Consider the following 9,631-nt stretch of genomic DNA (forward strand, 5'->3'; position numbering starts at 1 on the left):
AGAACTTTTTCTTATCAATTTTCCAAACTTGTTCCTGTTTGATAAAGTTCTCCTGAATCTTGTGTAGCTCTGCATGAGTAGTTGAATGAAGACCTTAAAGATGTTTAGTACTCAATGCAGTGACTCTAAGCTGGGTTTTAAAATCATCAGAATTTAACATTTCATCAGCTTTGGTCAAGTGCTCAGCAAGATGTTTTTCAGTTGGAACACATGAAACTGAGTTCCATTCCTTAGTCCACTCCTGACCTGCGCGAGTTTCACTCCAAGGTACTGGTGCTTCCCCGGTAACAAACTTCTTTACCAGTTCAGACTTAGGAAGAGTCTGTTGAGGAGTATGTCCTGAAGGACCTGCTTCATCAGCATCTACAGTTGGAGCAGCATCACCAGTATCTCCAGTATTTGCAGCATCAGAACTTAAAGAATCAGTATATTCTGATAAGACAACAATGTGAGTAGCAATGGAGGCTTCAACATCCTCTAATTGCTGATCTAATACTAAGTTCTGATCAACAGCCATATCCTGATGCTCACCTAAAGTCTGATCATCAGCATCTTGATGCAGAGAAGGTGTTGTTGATAACTCTGGAGTTTGAACAGCATCAGTAACAGGTGTTGTGGAAGGATTATTTGTTGTTGGAGCTTCTAAGAGAAATACTTCAGACACAACCAAGTGTTGAACATCAATATCAGCACTTGTGCCTGGATTAACAAGAGACACAGATGGTGAGTTAGCCTTGTCAGATACAGCTTCCTGAGATGGAGTTGATGGAGAAGAAGTGACTGGAGCAAATTCCCTATCTTGTGAGATCAGAGATTCCTGATCCCCTTCCTTAGCTGCTTCCTCTTCATCATCTGAAACTGGCCTTTGTGCCCTCTGTTTCTTGTACTTCCTTGTTGATTTGGATTCCTTGGGAGTTTCAGGAACTGTCATTCGTCTAAGCCTCTTGAGAAGCCTAGAACCCCCAATTTCAGAATCCTTCTGAGAAATCTCTTTCTCAGCTTCAGTTACAACAGGTTCTCTAGCAGGAACCGGTTCTTCAGAATCAGATTCATCTCTCAATACAATCCTCCTTCTCTTTTGAGGTGTTTGAGGAACATTCTGTCATCTTTGGCTTGGAAGATGAAGATTTCATAGTAGGTGCTGAAGATGAAGGTTGAGCAGTCTGTGAAGTGGAGAGATAGGATTTGAGATATGTTCTGAGGGTAGGTTGAGTAGAATGAGAGATAGGTACTGAGGTTTATGGATTTTGGGTGTTTGGAGTTGGTTGGACATCAGAGTAAACAGATCTATAAGTATCAGCATCAGCATTTACTAGGATCTGTTTTACAGACTGAGGAATCTGTAATGGTCTAACCACTTTTTTCTTAGTATCAGCATTTACCAGGTCATTAAAGTATTGTTTTGCAACCTTAAAAGGTGGGGTTTGGGTGCTGACTAAATGAGGTTCATCAGTACAATAAGTGTAAATAAGTTGACAGAATCTAGCAAAATAAACAACATCTCGATCCTCTGTCATCCTATCCCCAATAAAACCAATTAAAGCAGTTGCAAAATCAAAATGAGTTTGATTGATAATTGCATACCCGATGTGCTGACTCATAATTGGAATAGCATCAAAATTCGAACATTTGTTCCCAAAAGCTTTGGTGATGCAATCAAAGAAGAAACTCCATTCTCTTCTGATATTAGCCCGTTTCAACTGTCCAAGTTTCGTCAGACTCTTTTCATATCCCAATTCAGCCATTAACTCCCGAAGGGCTGAGTCCTCTGGAATTGAGAAAGTACAATCTTCTAGAAGATATAAAGCCCTGCGTACTGTACCAGGAGTGACTACAAAGGATGAATCACCCACTTGGAAGATAATACTGGGAGTTCCATGTTGACCACCATCATCAAAAAGTCCAGTCCTCCAAAACCTCAGAACTTGTTGGCTTGAAAAGAATTCAGGCTGTGTTAATGCATACCCAACCTCACTATGTGCAAGAAGATCTTGCACAAAGTGCAATTCAGATGGAGCTTCAGTGTGATCAAGAACTGCAGCATAGTTGTTGGGGACAAACTTAGCTCCATCAATGATTAAATCCTTTGGTGCCATGTGAAAAAAAATTGAGATTCAAGTATGCCTGTTAGGTGTTTGAGATAATGTCTGTATGAAAAACCAACGTGAGAAATAAAGAGAAAGAGAGTAAAAGTAAGGAGAGAGATAAAATATGAAGAAAATAAAAGATTAAAGAAATCTTCTCTCTGTTGTACTTATACTCTGAACAAAAATGTTATCGTTGGACACCTGTCAGACATGCAGTAATAACGGACAGTTACTGGGCTCGAGAAAACAGGAATCATTACTTACCCATTTGCCTAGTTTCAAGGAAAAACCGTTCCATTTTTCAAGAGAAACAGTTTTAATTCAAAATTTAAACCGTTCTCACTGATTGAATTATTTTTTACTACATCATTAATATTCTGAAAATACATCACATGAAAATGACCAAGATAAATTAGATAAGTAAGTGCTGAAAACCAATCAGAACTTAATATAAAACAAAATTTATATGGTCATCAGAATATCAATCAGGATTTATCAACACAAGATAAAATAACTCAGAGACAAAATCTTGAAGTAAAAACAACTTTCATTAATATATCAAGACAATACATTTATGAAATGGAAATTACATCAATACTTATACAAGATTTTCCCTAAGCTTCTAAACCGAACATCAACAGCCTTAGTCCTAGCTAAGAAGCCTGACAAAGCTGATGATGAAGAAAAACAGGAAGAAGACAAGATTAAATCATTTCTTCTTCTTCCTACTCTCGACAAACAGAATGGCGAGTCTGATGATTCGCTCCTGCTGGCGGAGAGCTGCCAGCCTTTCCTCCTCCAATCGCTCAAGATGGCGATGGTAGTCCATATAGAAGAACAGGAGGTGTGTCAGTACCTCCTATGGGACAGAGTCCCATATCTCCTCAGGAATGGCTGTGACATGCCATTCCTGCTGCCAATCGGCACAGCTTAGCTCCATATTGAAGTTTTGGTAGTTCAAAAACATGTTGTATCTGACCATTGTGTTTTTGAAAGAAAAAGTATGAAGATAAGTGTGTGAGAAGAATTTGATGGAAAGACTGATGTGAAGTGGCTGCTTATATAGGCAAGAGAATGCCAGGAGATGTAAAGAAATTGAATGCTGACAGGTAGAATTAATTCTACCTCGTCTCCCTAAACTTTGAAAAAGAATAACATTCATTGGAAAGAGGAAACATGGTTTAAAGCGCACAAGAAACAAGTAACATTGGACTGTTCAGGTACAAATACCATTAACCCTAACCATAGTGACTATTAATCTTCCACTTCAACATATTCAATTATTAACTGAGACTGTTATCAAATTTTATTCACAGATAAGTCAAGTAAAACATTAGACTGTAATATCAGAACTTAGACTTATATCAGAACTTAACAGTCATCAGAACATAATTTCTTAACTCGAAAAAGGAATGCCCATCTTAGTAAATCCTCATACAAGTTCTGAGTTATAGACTTCAGAACTTAATCATTAGAACGTGTAACTAGAACTTGTCCTCAGAATTTGTGCAAAGTGACACAGTGACTGTTTATCTAAAATAACATAGACCACCACAGTAATTTTCATCATTCATATGGAGTGATTAGTGTATGCATTAAGCTAAATAACAGACAAAGAGTAAAGTCTGAGTCACTTCAGTACATCTTAGAAATAAGGCATAACTAAAATTTTGCTAAAGAGCTGTCATTGTCCTGAAACCTACTGATAAATGAGTTCATGCTTGAGTCCACCTCAACTGTTTTGTGCTAATTTTATGCATCTATTAAAATTCTATTTTACAGTGGCTTCTCAGTGTGAGTCACGACTGTTTATCAGAATTTATGCTATTATCAGAGTATTTCTCCAGTAATCATAGAGTGTGAAAAGTCACCAAGAAAATATTTTGCTTTTCTAATGCATATTTACTTAATACCAGCAATGCACTTGGGTCGTCCCTTCCACATTTTTACTCTAGATCTCAAAGGAGTACCTGATTTTATTCTTTGATCTTTTTACTTTTTCTTTTGATAAGTGAGGTTTATCAGCACTTAGTACATTCAGCAGTTTTACTAGTATCAGAATTTAACAGATGAGTAGCATTATTCTAATTTGTGACTTAGTAATAAGATATACAAAGTAAACTTAACTAAGCTCAATTATCAGAATTTGCTAGTGTCATAAGATTTCCACTGAAATAATTACTTCTTACATGGAATCATTTGTTTATTGAAGACTACTAGGTCAGTTTCTAGCACAGTTATCCTCATAGGATTGAATAGGTACTTGAACAGACATATCACTTATCAGAGTTTAGAAACATATATCAGACAACAGTCAGTACTTAAAGACATTTATCAATTAAGCACAGAATACACAATGAGATTAATTCTGTAAATACTGAGCATAAAGTCTGATAACACAGAACAAGACTAAGCAGATTTAGAGAAAGAACCTGAAACCATTCCAAGTTCATTTACCAATCTTGTAAAAGTATCTTCACACAGTGGTTTTGTGAAGATATCTGCTAGTTGTTGATCTGTGGGAACAAAATACAATTCCACTGTACCTTCATCCACATGTTCCCTGATGAAGTGGTACCTGATGCTGATGTACTTTGTCATAGAGTGTTGCACTGGATTACCTGTCATAGCAATAGCACTTTGATTATCACAGTAAATAGGGATTTTGAAATATGTAAACCCATAATCCAGTAACTGATTCTTCATCCAAAGAATCTGTGCACAACAGCTTCCTGCAGCAATATACTCTGCTTCTGCAGTTGATGTGGAAATTGACTTTTGTTTCTTGCTGTACCAAGAAACCAATCTGCCTCCAAGAAATTGACAGCTTCCACTTGAACTTTTCCTGTCAATTTTGCAACCTGCAAAATCTGCATCTGAGTAACCTATTAGTTTAAAATTTGATTCTCTAGGATACCATAATCCCAGAGCAGCTGTTCCTTTAAGATACTTAAAGATTCTTTTTACAGCTGTTAAGTGAGGTTCTCTTGGATCTGCTTGAAATCTTGCACAAAGACAGGTAGCATACATGATATCAGGTCTACTAGCAGTTAGATAGAGTAGAGAGTCAATCATACCTCTGTAGTCAGTAATATCTACTGATTTACCGGTATCCTTATCCAGTTTTGTTGCAGTGGCCATTGGAGTGGATGCACTTGAACAATCTTGCAGTCCAAATTTCTTCAGCAAGTTTCTGGTGTACTTGGTTTGACAAATAAAAGTGCCTTCCTCATTCTGCTTGACTTGAAGGCCCAGAAAATAGCTAAGTTCCCCCATCATACTCATCTGATATCTTGACTGCATTAGTTTGGCAAACTTCTTGCAAAGTTTGTCATTTGTAGATCCAAAAATGATATCATCAACATAAATCTGGACCAGAAGTAAGTCCTTTCCATTGTTGAGGTAGAACAGTGTTTTGTCTATTGTCCCTCTGTTGAATCCACTTTCCAGAAGAAACTGAGCTAAAGTCTCATACCATGCTCTAGGAGCTTGCTTAAGTCCATAAAGTGCTTTATCAAGCCTGTAGACATAATCTGGATGTTTGGTATCTACAAAACCTGGAGGTTGTTCAACATATACCTCCTCCTCCAATTCTCCATTGAGAAAAGCACTTTTCACATCCATTTGAAAGACAGTAAACTTTTTGTGAGCAACATAAGCCAAGAATATCCTTATGGCTTCTAACCTAGCAACTGGTGCAAATGTTTCATCATAATCAATTCCCTCCTGTTGAGAATATCCTTTTACAACCAGCCTTGCCTTATTCCTTGTAATTATGCCATCACTGTCAGTTTTGTTTCTGAATACCTACTTTGTACCAACAACAGATCTATTCTTTGGTCTTGGCACTAGGGTCCAGACTTTGTTTCTTTCAAATTCATTCAACTCTTCCTGCATTGCTTGCACCCAATCAGCATCTTGAAGAGCTTCTTCCACTTTCTTTGGCTCAGTCTGAGAGAGAAAAGAATTGTAAAGACATTCATTTGAAGTACCTGTTCTAGTTCTGACACCTGCATCAGGATTTCCAATTATCAAATCAGGTGTATGTGATTTTGTCCACTTCCTTGCAGATGGAAGGTTTTCTCTAGAACTGGATGCTCCCCCATGATCCATGCTATCTTCATTTTCATTTTCTGATGCTCCCCCTGAAACTATGCTCTCTGAGTTGGAGTCTTCAGTATTTAAATTTTCAGTACTATCAGAACTTGGCTTATCAGAACTTGACGAATCAGAATTTGAAGAGCCAGATGTATGTTCAGATGTTTCTTGAGCTGTGGTAGGATCTTGAATATGCTCCCCCTGCATCGGTGCATCTTCCCTTGGCGTAGCCACCACAATTTCAATAACATCAGAGTTTATTCCATCAGAGTTTACAGTATCAGGACTTAGACTTTCAGGATTTTCAGTATCAGAATTTGAGTCTTCATTTTCAAATCTCAGCTGATCATGGTCAATGAAATCTTCAAGACCAGTAATCTTCTTGTCATCAAAAGAGATATTGATAGATTCCATGACTACTTTTGTTCTCAAATTATAGACTCTGAAGGCTTTTGTGGAAAGTGGATATCCAACAAAGATTCCTTCATCAGCTTTTAGATCAAGCTTTGATAGCTATTCAGTATGAGTCTTGAGAACAAAACACTTGCATCCAAATACATGAAGGTATTTCAGATTTGGCTTCTTTTTCTTCACCATCTCATATGGTGTTTTTCCATGCTTGTTAATGAGTGTTGCATTTTGAGTAAAACAAGCAGTCTGCACAGTTTCAGCCCATAAATAGGTTGGAAGCTTTGCTTCTTCAAGCATTGTACGTGCAGCTTCAATGAGAGTTCTATTCTTCCTTTCAACAACTCCATTTTGCTGTGGAGTTCCAGGAGCAGAAAATTCCTGCTTTATTCCATGGCTTTTGCAGAACTCTTCCATTATCAAATTCTTGAACTCAGTGCCATTATCACTCCTTAAAACTTTCACAGAATCTTTGACCATTTTATCCAGATGTTTGACATGATCAATCAAGATTGATGCAGTTTCACTTTTTGTATGCAAGAAATACACCCATGTGTATCTGGTGAACTCATCCACTATGACCAACGCATACTTCTTCTTTGCAATAGACATGACATTTACTGGACCAAATAGATCAACATGTAGTAGATGATAAGGCTCAAGAATTGATGATTCAGTCTTGCTCTTGAATGAAGATTTTCTTTGTTTGGCTTTCTGACATGAATTACAAAGACCATCAGGAGCAAATACTGACTTTGGCAGTCCTCTCACAAGATTTTTCTTGACCAGTTCATTTATATTGTTGAAATTTAAATGAGAGAGTTTCTTATGCCAATTCCAGCTTTCTTCAATTGATGCTCTACTCATCAGACAGATTGCAGAACCATCAGTACTTGTTGAAAGCTTAGCTTCATAAATGTTACCACACCTGTATCCTTTCAGAACAACTTTGCCTTTAGATTTACTCACAATTTCACAGTGTTCTTCAAAGAAATCAACATGATAACCTCTGTCACAGATTTGACTTATACTCAGTAGGTTGTGTTTAAGTCCTGAGACCAGAGCTACTTGTTTAATTATAACATTTCCAAGATTGATATTGCCATATCCCAATGTTTTTCCAATTTGCCATCTCCATAAGAAACACTTGGGCCAGCTTTCTCCACAAAGTCTGATAGCAGGGCCTTATTTCCAGTCATATGTCCTGAACATCCACTGTCCAGAACTAGAATATTTTTCCTGTTGCCCTGCAATCACAAAGACCACTAATTATTAGTTTTAAGGACCCAGACTTGCTTGGATCCTTTGGCCTTATTAAGTTTGTTAACATTTACAGCGGATTTAGCATCAGAGTTTATGTTAACATTTTTCTTATCAGAACTTACACTATCAGACTTTGAATCAGAATTTACACTAGAAGGAACAATGGAAACTTTCTTCAAAGAAGGTTTTATTTGATAATAATCATAGTACAAGCTATGATATTCCTTACAAGTATAAATGGAATGCCATAAACTACCACAATGAAAACAAGGATTTTGTGGTTTGTATCTAACAGACTGACTTTTAACTCCTGACTTTGAAGGTAAGGAGTTAATATTCTTATTCTTCCTGCAAAAAGAAGCCAGATGGTTAGAACTTCCACAGTTATGACATGTTTTCCTAGAAGCATCAGGAACAGGTTTATAATTATTGCTTTTATTCACACCTTCCTTTCCATTCCTATTTTTCCTAGGTGATTTTACCTTGTTTGCATTCTTAACATCTTTCAGCTTATGCTTAAGCTGCTTCTTTGTCATTAAGCCTATGTTCACTTTAGCTGTCTTTTCCTGTTTTAGTTTGTCAGAAGTTAATTTCTTTGTAACTTCTGATTTTTCATTTTCAGACTTTACAGTTACAAATTTAACAGGTTTTAACTTTGGCTTTTGCTTATCTGTTAGGTCACACTTTCACTGTAGAGGGGGTGAATACAGTGTTTATCACAATCAAATCAAACTTCAAGAACTTATGTAACAGAAAACAAACTTTATTTAAACAATAAACTCTGTTACAATCTGGAACTGTTATCTCTCAGTGATGAACAAAATATCACGAGAGCTGTTAGAGTTATACTAAATAATATTCTCGATAATGATAACACATATAGTGTAAACTCTATTTCTGTGTTTATATACTACACAGTTACAAGATATTCGCTAATTGATATGGAATATAATTCTGCTTCCTAAAATATATCAATCAGATATCTTCTATTCCAAGTATTCCATTCTTCACGGAATTCCTTCTTCATGCATATCTCTTCTCATGTTTATCTTGATCTTCTTAACTTTAATCAGCTACTGTCCTTATCTGATCGTCCTTCAGCACTTAAGTTCTGATATCTATCTCCTGATAACATAAGTACTGATATCCCTTAAGTTCTGACTTCCAGTATAAGTACTGATCAGTTAAGTACTGATTTGTTCTGTTCAAATAAGATCTGAAATCTAAACATAAAACATATTAGCCATGACATTATCAAATATATCTAACAATCTCCCCCAACTTGTAAATTAACAAAATATACAAGTTTAACAGATATTTGATGATGTCAAAAACATTAAGTACAAATGCATGAGAAATAGACAAGATAACTACAACTTACAGTCCTTAAAGTTTTACCAATTCAACTTCTGATAACAACTTCAATCTGTATAAATATCAGAATTTAAGCAGTTGTAGATCTTCGACTTGGCTTCATCATTTTCTGATCTCTCTGATGTCAGGAGTTGTTCTGAGATAATTCTTCAACAAACATTTCTCAGCATATCTGAGTTCATCAATCATTCTCCGTTTGACATCTTTAAGCTCTGCAGTATCTTCACCAGTTTGAAATATTGCAGCTCTGAGATCATTAATCTTTGCTTTTCTCAACTCCCGATCTAGTCTTATGACATAAGCTTTATTAGACTCTAGATTGAATTCAAGCCCCTTAATACCAAGATATGTTCTGATCTGTGCAGTATTAGGCTTCATATCAACAATATCACCATTGTGAT

Source organism: Apium graveolens, chromosome 6, assembly GCF_009905375.1.
Source record: "Apium graveolens cultivar Ventura chromosome 6, ASM990537v1, whole genome shotgun sequence".
Taxonomy (NCBI): Eukaryota; Viridiplantae; Streptophyta; class Magnoliopsida; order Apiales; family Apiaceae; genus Apium; species Apium graveolens.